Here is a 7,438-nt window from a genome sequence, read left to right on the forward strand (position 1 = left end):
GGAATGCCAGATAGATCGATAAGGCGCAGAGCAATATTCTGTGTCTCTACTCACCTTTTTTTAAGATTTATTTTCTTTTGCATGGTTGTTGGGCATCTCTCCTGTGCTCTGCTCCCCTTTGGGAACAAGGCTGCTCCCTCTGTTTCTCCAGGCAGGTGTCGACATCTCCACTTAGGTCCCAGGGCAGATCTGGGGACCCGCCGAGGCACCACATTGTCCCCAGAGAGGTGGGTGCCCATCCCAGCTGCAATTTTTCTGCCCATGGCTCGGGTCTGTCACCAGCCGTCCTGGCCCTGCTGGGCGGTTTCCCAGCAATGCTGGAGACTTAGACCACAATAGAAGGAAATCACTAAAGCTGAATTGCTCCAAGTAAGTCCTCAGCAGGGTTTGACTGGTAAATATTTAACAAGGAGAACTCCCTATCCTCTCCTGGTACGTATTAAACTAATACATTTATTTTAACAAGGGAAACGGTTTCCCCAAGCTCCCGCTCAATTTGAGCCCTTGACTTCTACAAAAGCCTCAGTAAGGTTGGCTTCCTGGGGCTCAGTAATTCACTGGGACTAAACGAGAGATGGCTCTGAGCCATGAACTTGGAGTCTGGAGGTGACAGGACCTCCCCAAGGTTGAGGAGAGCTCGGTAGTGGGGTCTCCATTCCCACTTGCCTTCAGACAGGTCCAACACCCACCTCAGGACATCCCTGCCACAACCAACTTCTGACCATTTCAGCCATCCTGTGGAGTGAGGTTGACCATAGCCCATCACAGTTTCCATGTGTTGGAAGCAGTTCTCATGCCAAAGTCCTCCCCACAGAAGCTTTGCAAAGCACCAGCTCCACCAGTACCCATCCCGCACTTCCTCCATCCCCAGTCCTTTCTGCTGCCTCTCCCTGCACTCAGATGGAGCCAGGTGTCATGGGCAAGGACTTGATGCTGGGAGAGTGAGCAGCTCACATTCCTTGTCCCTAGGCTGGTGATGCTGGTGATGTTTATTTCCCCTCGGCTCTGCTCTTTTCTCCATTCCATGGACCAGAGGAGGATTCTCAAGCCCCTGAGAAAAAGTGCTTTCACTACCAGTGATCCTTCAAGGTGCCCAAAGTCATTTCTCCTCAGGAAGCCCTGCTGAGCCATATCCTCATGCTTTCTGATCTGAACAGAAACCTCATGAATGCAGCCCCACACAGAGGAGCTTGGTTCTCCACATGACCTTCCCACAGGAGCTGGGGCTCTGTTCCACTGTGGACTGTGTCCCTTTGTGCTCTGAGCAGGAAGGTAGGTGGCTGCCCAGTGAATTCTGCCTCTGCAAAACATGTCCTGAACAGCTCATGGGACATGTCACTGGTGCCAGAGCTCACCCACAGGCACCCACAAACTGCACGGCTGCTTTTCCTGCCATGGCATTGCTGCTACTGGGAGCCCCAGAGATGGTCCCATCCCCTTCAGGCAGTGGAGGCTCCTGGCCTCCCATCCCAGCTGGCAGAGCCCACTGCTGCCCTTGTGGGCTGTGGGCTGGCTCTGAGGCTACTGGACTCTCTCTCGCTCCCTCACTAATCTTTTTTAGACTTTCCCTCAAGGAATCTCTGAAAGCAACTCCCAACTTTGCATCTTTGCTTCAAGCCATCCCATGACTCCAGCACTTCCACTCTGACTCATGGGTAGAGGGCAGGTTTGAACAATGGTGGCTGCTTCTGCCAAGGCAATTATGACTCCTGCCATCACAGCCCAAAAGTCTCTGGGAAACTTTTCCTGCTCAGCTTACCCTGGTTGCAGTGTGTGAGATGATGTGCAACATTCCCAGGAGAGATGCAGGCACCTGAGGGGGGGAAATGGAAGATGTGAGACCTTGATGCATTGGAAAGAGCTCCCTGGCTCCATAAACCATCTTCTGCACACTTTGGTATGTCTCCTTGTGCCTCATGGGTAGGTAGTGCTGTGAGATCCTTTCAGGTGATGCCGTGAGCATGAAAACATGCAACAAAACTTGCCGTGGCCTGAGCATCTGACCTTTTTCTCTTGCCACCATGATCTGACACGTTTACCCTTCATCACCACTAAAACCTTACCTGTGAAATGTGTCTCTAAGTATCCCTTCCCTAAGTAGTCCAGTCTGCCTTCAGTTCTTCCCAATATTTAATAAATGCCCCTCTTGAAAAGGGCTGAGGGAAGACAAGGAATGTTTGCAATGTTTACCTCACCCTCACAAGCAAACAGAAAGTCCATCCCTGATCCTATCCCCACCTGTCCCAGTCCAGCAGGCAGCGAGGTCTCTCCCACTGCCAACAATATCAGTAGGAAAATCCTTTTCACTCTGCTGTTCTGGGATGGGGATTCCAGAAAGCCTTACAGCAGCTTGGCAGTACAGTAAATAAGAAACAGATTTCCAAATGTTTTGATTTACCATCTTTTTCTTTGTAGCATCTAAGCCCAGGGGCTGAGGACCTGACTCCAGAAAGTCTCCGTTCAGATCACCAACCTGCACCCTCAGGCAGTAAACCCGACAGTGAGGCAGGACCTGGCATGGGCTCAGCCTGCCAGGGGAGTATTGCAGAGAAGAGCGTGCCACGTGGAGCAGCAGCTCATCAGGCCAACAGAAATCCACACGCATCTGTTCAGCAGCACCCAGCTCCAGTGCAAAATGGAAAGTTGGACAGAAAAGAAGCCTCTGGACCACATCCCATGCCGAGGGTGGTAAGCCATGAAACATTCACTGCAGTTGCTTCCGTGCTGGTCTGAGATGTTGTGCTGTTCCTCTCACCATTGTCTCCAGCTGCATTTTCCCCACATGCTCTTTCACACCCATGAGTATTTAAATGACAGGTCTCAAAGCTCTGGGACTGATCCTCTTCCCATGTTAGCATCAGTCCAGGATAACTTCATCATTCGGGACAAGCCCTGGTGCATGGGCATGCAAGAGGAGCACAAATTGTAGGATTCAGGTACTGATTCCTTTTATAACAGAAAATCCATTTTCAGGACTTTTCCTAATCATCTTCTAACTGGACTCTCCACTTGTTGAACTCAGGGAAGTTCCCACTGAGTTCAAACCCTTCCCTACAATATTCATTGAGATGGCTCCAGGTAACATAACTTTATATATCAGAGCATGATGCATCATATAAAATACAGCATCCATCTGAAGACTACCTCTTGTGCAGGGTGAGGCTAGACTCCACTCAGTAGCACTATTTTGGAACAAGCTCAGCCTTTCTCAAGAAAAATCTCTGTGGCATGGGGTTATCTTGCAGAATAAAGGCTGTTTTCCCTGTCCGATTCACTCAGGTGATGACTAAGCTCATGAGGCATTCCTCAGCCCATGTTATTCTCAGATCTTTCATCCAGCACCTTCTCCTAGCACAGGGAAAAACCATACTGCAACCTAATGATCACAGAGGGAAACCTCCTCTCTATCCGTGTCTCACTGTCATGTAACTACATTTCTCAGGGTCTGCAGCCTTAGAGAAATAAGTCATGACACCTCAAGGAAGTCCTCTGGAGAAGACCAGTCTCTGGTCTGCATATAAAACCTCCAAACTTTATCCTCATAAATTATTTTTTCTCTTTTGAACACAATGTTTCACACATTGCAGACCTGGTTTTTGAATACATCAGAGTCAGTTAATGAGCTCAGATTAGTCCTACCCTGGTTTCAGCCAAAGCCAAAGTGGCAGCAGTAAGAGATGGAGCCTCCAACACCAACATGCCTTTGAGCAGAGTCCTGCTGTCTGCTGTGCAAGGATGACTTGCAAAGTAGGCTGATAAAGCACGTGCTTATGAATTTTGTAATGCTGGCACTCAGATACTGTGATTCAGGGTAATCCCAGGGATCATGGAGGGAATATTTTGAGGGGAGAGCTTCAAAGCAGTGTCTAGATGCTGCAGGAACTGGTGCTGGCATGGATTTATTTCCCAACCATCATTTTCTCTACTATTTTCTTAGATACTACAGCCCCTGTCTCAGCCTCAGGTGTCAAAGCAGGGCAAAGTGGATCAGAGGCAGTCAGTGCCATGGCTAGAGGGGACAATCTCTGCTCCTTATCCATGTGTGAGCTGGACACACTTGGAGGGAGGATCTGGAATTTGTCACCCTCCAAACCAGGCTCACAAGTGCTTCTCATGCTGCCACCCCTTGTGCAGGCACTTACGAACCTGCTAGAGCCCCACAGCAGCTTCACAGCTCTGTGTGTGGAAGTGCTGCAATGTGGCAGGCACAGGCTGGAAAGCAAAAACAACGTGGACAGCTTCCATGAGCAGTGGTGTTCAAAATCCAGCCACAGACACATGCACACAGTGTATGATCACACACCAGTATATAAGACAACAGAGTTATGGTGGGCAGTGGTTTATACTAAACAGACAAAGTCCTATTGAGTTATAGGACAAAATCAACATCACCCTGGTGAGTAACTTGGGAAGTAATTAAGAGCAGTTTTATAGGTGCCAGATCCCACTGAGCAACAGACCAGTAAAACTGTGTCTGAGTCTTCTGAGGGATGGATGTGAGGATGGAACACACAAGCCAGGCTCATGCTGCAGGTGTGACAGTGCCTGCCCACCTCCTCTGAGAGCCTGGAGAGCTCAGGGCACTTTACATGGGAGCCAACTACCCACAGTCCCACCTGTTGCACATTCGGGAATGGCTCCACCTCCTTCGGAGCTGATTCACACAAGGTACTAACCAAAACTAAAGGGTCATGCTCCCAAAAAGCTGGATGAAAAGCTCTATGAAATTAAGCTTGGAGACCACGGTGAAGGAGCAGTGCTCCCAGGGTGGGTATGCCCTGCTTCCCTATGATCTGGTCACCAAATACCTCTGGGCTGGGAATCCAGAAATGCAGGTGACCTGCAGAAGAGCTGGGTGTTTCCCCAGATCCAGGCTTTGGGTTTTAGCAGTTCAGCCTCAGCAGAATGGGCAGGAGGCTCTTTCCAAGATGCCAAAAGGAAACATAGCAGCGGGACCCACCAAGCCATTGGGTCCTCGCTCCCTGGATCCCACAGCCAGCACATGGCTAACCCAGCACCAGGGCCTTGGGAGCCAGCTTGTGTTCCCAGACCGAGGCAACATTTTTATCACGCCAATTTAAACCATTAATAATTGTCTGCACAAACCCTCCCAAGCTTCCAACATTATGTAAACAGAAGTGAATTAAAATTATTTTTTTCCATCACTGTTTGAAATGTGCAATGCTTTTTCTAAACTGCCCCATGAGCAAAAGACAGAGTGGGATCTGAAACAGTTCCCTGGCCTCCAGCCAGGTCCCAGCAAGTACTTTATTTCTCACTACAAGACAGTCAGAGCAAGGGTTTAAGAGGCTTTGAACACAAACAGCGTTAGGTTAGTTAAGTCCTGCTTTGAGCAGTGGCGAGCAGTGGAGACATAAACAGATTTCATTTGAACTGGGCTTAATGTAGCTGGGTTTACAGAGTCCCAGCTGATTTCCACATACATCAGAAGTGGTGTATATTTAGGGTGGCAGCGTGGTCCCATGGGGAGGGCAGCCATCCGTGTAGGTGCCCCGGCGCCGGCGCTGACCCCCCGTGCACCTCTCAGTGATCCCCACCGCTCCTTTATCTGCGAAATGGAAAGAGCTGACCTACTTCACAGAGCAAACCTGGAATCAATTAATGTCTAGCCTGCATTTAGGAGAGGCAAAACACTATATAAACATTATGTATCATTTAGCTTCTGAGGAAAAGCCATCGCCTGACAAAAGGGGCCTCTCCTTTCTATTTCATGAAGTCCGGTTCACACTGGTGCAGCCCTCCTTGACTTTTTTGGCCTGGTCCTAATTTTCACCAGCCCAGATTGCAGGAGACTTCAACTCACAAAGTACATTAATTTCCCTCTTAATAAGTGAGGGTGTCCTTGCTGAGAATGCCCATTCCTTATACATCTCCCCAGGACAAAGCTGGGGGCCAGCATCACACTGTCTTGGGCACCAGGAAGGCTGCTGGCTCCTCCCAAGACCAAAGACATTGTTCAGAGGGCTGCTTCTCACTGCCCTGCCTGGCCAAAAGGGTTGAGCAACATCCCAACACACCACTTCTCTGGGCAACCTGTGCCAGTGCCTCCTCACCTTTACAGGGAAGAATTTCTTCCTAATATCTAATCTAAATCTACCCTCCTTAAGCTTAAAGCCATTCCTTCTTGTCCTGTCACTTCATGCCCTTGTAAGCAGTCTCTCTCCAGCATTCTTGCAGCCCCTTTAGGCACTGAAAGGGTATCTAAGGTCTCCCTGGAGCCTTCTTTTCTCCAGGCTGAACAACCCCAGGTCTTTCAGTCCATTGTCAGGTTAGAGGATTTTACCACTCTCTACCTGGTTTTTAACACACTCTACTTGTGATGGCTGGCCTCTGCATTCATCCCAAGTTACTCACCAATGTCACTGTTGCACTCTCCTGCCATTAATATTTTACTTTCAGTTAAAAAAATACCGCCAGACCCTTTTTGACAGGTGTCCCTTTGCATTGTTTGCTGTCCTGCAGTCTCCTGCCCTTGCACACCAATCCTTCAGCCTGTCTGAGCCCTTCCTATAAACACAGGAAGGCTCCGGATTGTTTTTCACACTACACAAAAGTTTTCTCTCACCATTAAAATAATGAAAACCAGGATTACCAACAGCCTGTGTCCTGAGCTGGGGGTGACAAGCAGGGTGCTGCTACTGCTACTGCTGCAAGTGCAATGCTGCTGGTGAGAGCCAGCCCTGCATTTTTGGAGACCCAGGGATAAGCAGCAGTCCTGGCTCATGGACTCAAGGTGACCCTTGTCACTCACCCAAACACAAATGCTGCAGGAATTGTCCCTGCTCAATGACAACTGTGGTGTGGCCCAAATACAGCCAGTGATGCTGATAACTCAGTCATACCCTTTGTAGAGGGATTTGCTAATTTAAATAAGCAAAGGTCCTTTAACCTTGGCATCATTAGCTCTGAAACATGCAAAAACTATTTCTAGGGATAGTGTTTGCTCCCCCTAGTTTGGCTCTGTCCTTGAAGCCAGCACAGGAGCAAACCTGCACTTCAGATAAAATTCCAAACAATACTTTTTGTGTCACCCACAGGCCACAGAGCTGAGCTACCCCTAGTAAAACAAAATTTTAGAAGGAGGAGAAAAAATTTAAATAAAGAATTGGCAAGAAAACCCACCTGGAGACTGTGCATGCAAAGTTATGTGGGCTGTGTTCCTGGAGGAATGAACAGTGTCAGCATGGCTGGGGGAAGGTCAGGTACCCCACACCCCACTGATTTTCCATCTCACTGGGCCATGTGCTATGGAGAAGTCAGGGAAAAGCAGGTTTTCATCTCATCTCTCCACCAAAAGGGTCACATCATGAATAACAGTACCACATGTGTTTCCATCATGTTGGCAAAGTTTTAGGAAGTATCCCTCATAAAACACAAAATGATTACAAATGAGAACATGAAAAACAAATTCAGCAGG

The 7,438-nt window shown here is 48.7% G+C and overlaps 2 long non-coding RNA genes across 2 annotated transcripts in view; one reads left to right on the top strand and one right to left on the bottom strand.

Moving 5' to 3' along the window:
• Nucleotides 1-7,438, top strand: part of LOC108446422 — a 17,666-nt gene that overhangs the window by 5,490 nt on the left and 4,738 nt on the right. Inside the window, exon 3 of the long non-coding RNA XR_001861588.1 lies at nucleotides 2,416-2,688. This is a non-coding gene — a long non-coding RNA (uncharacterized LOC108446422). The remainder of the gene's footprint in view (nucleotides 1-2,415; nucleotides 2,689-7,438) is intronic.
• Nucleotides 7-7,438, bottom strand: part of LOC108446423 — a 7,473-nt gene continuing 41 nt past the window's right edge. Inside the window, exons 1-3 of the long non-coding RNA XR_001861589.1 lie at nucleotides 7,144-7,438; nucleotides 1,760-1,813; nucleotides 7-324 (exon numbers count right to left, since the gene is read on the bottom strand). The exon at nucleotides 7,144-7,438 is cut by the window's right edge and continues 41 nt beyond it. This is a non-coding gene — a long non-coding RNA (uncharacterized LOC108446423). The remainder of the gene's footprint in view (nucleotides 325-1,759; nucleotides 1,814-7,143) is intronic.

Source organism: Corvus brachyrhynchos, unplaced genomic scaffold, assembly GCF_000691975.1.
Source record: "Corvus brachyrhynchos isolate BGI_N302 unplaced genomic scaffold, ASM69197v1 scaffold54, whole genome shotgun sequence".
Classification (NCBI taxonomy): domain Eukaryota; kingdom Metazoa; phylum Chordata; class Aves; order Passeriformes; family Corvidae; genus Corvus; species Corvus brachyrhynchos.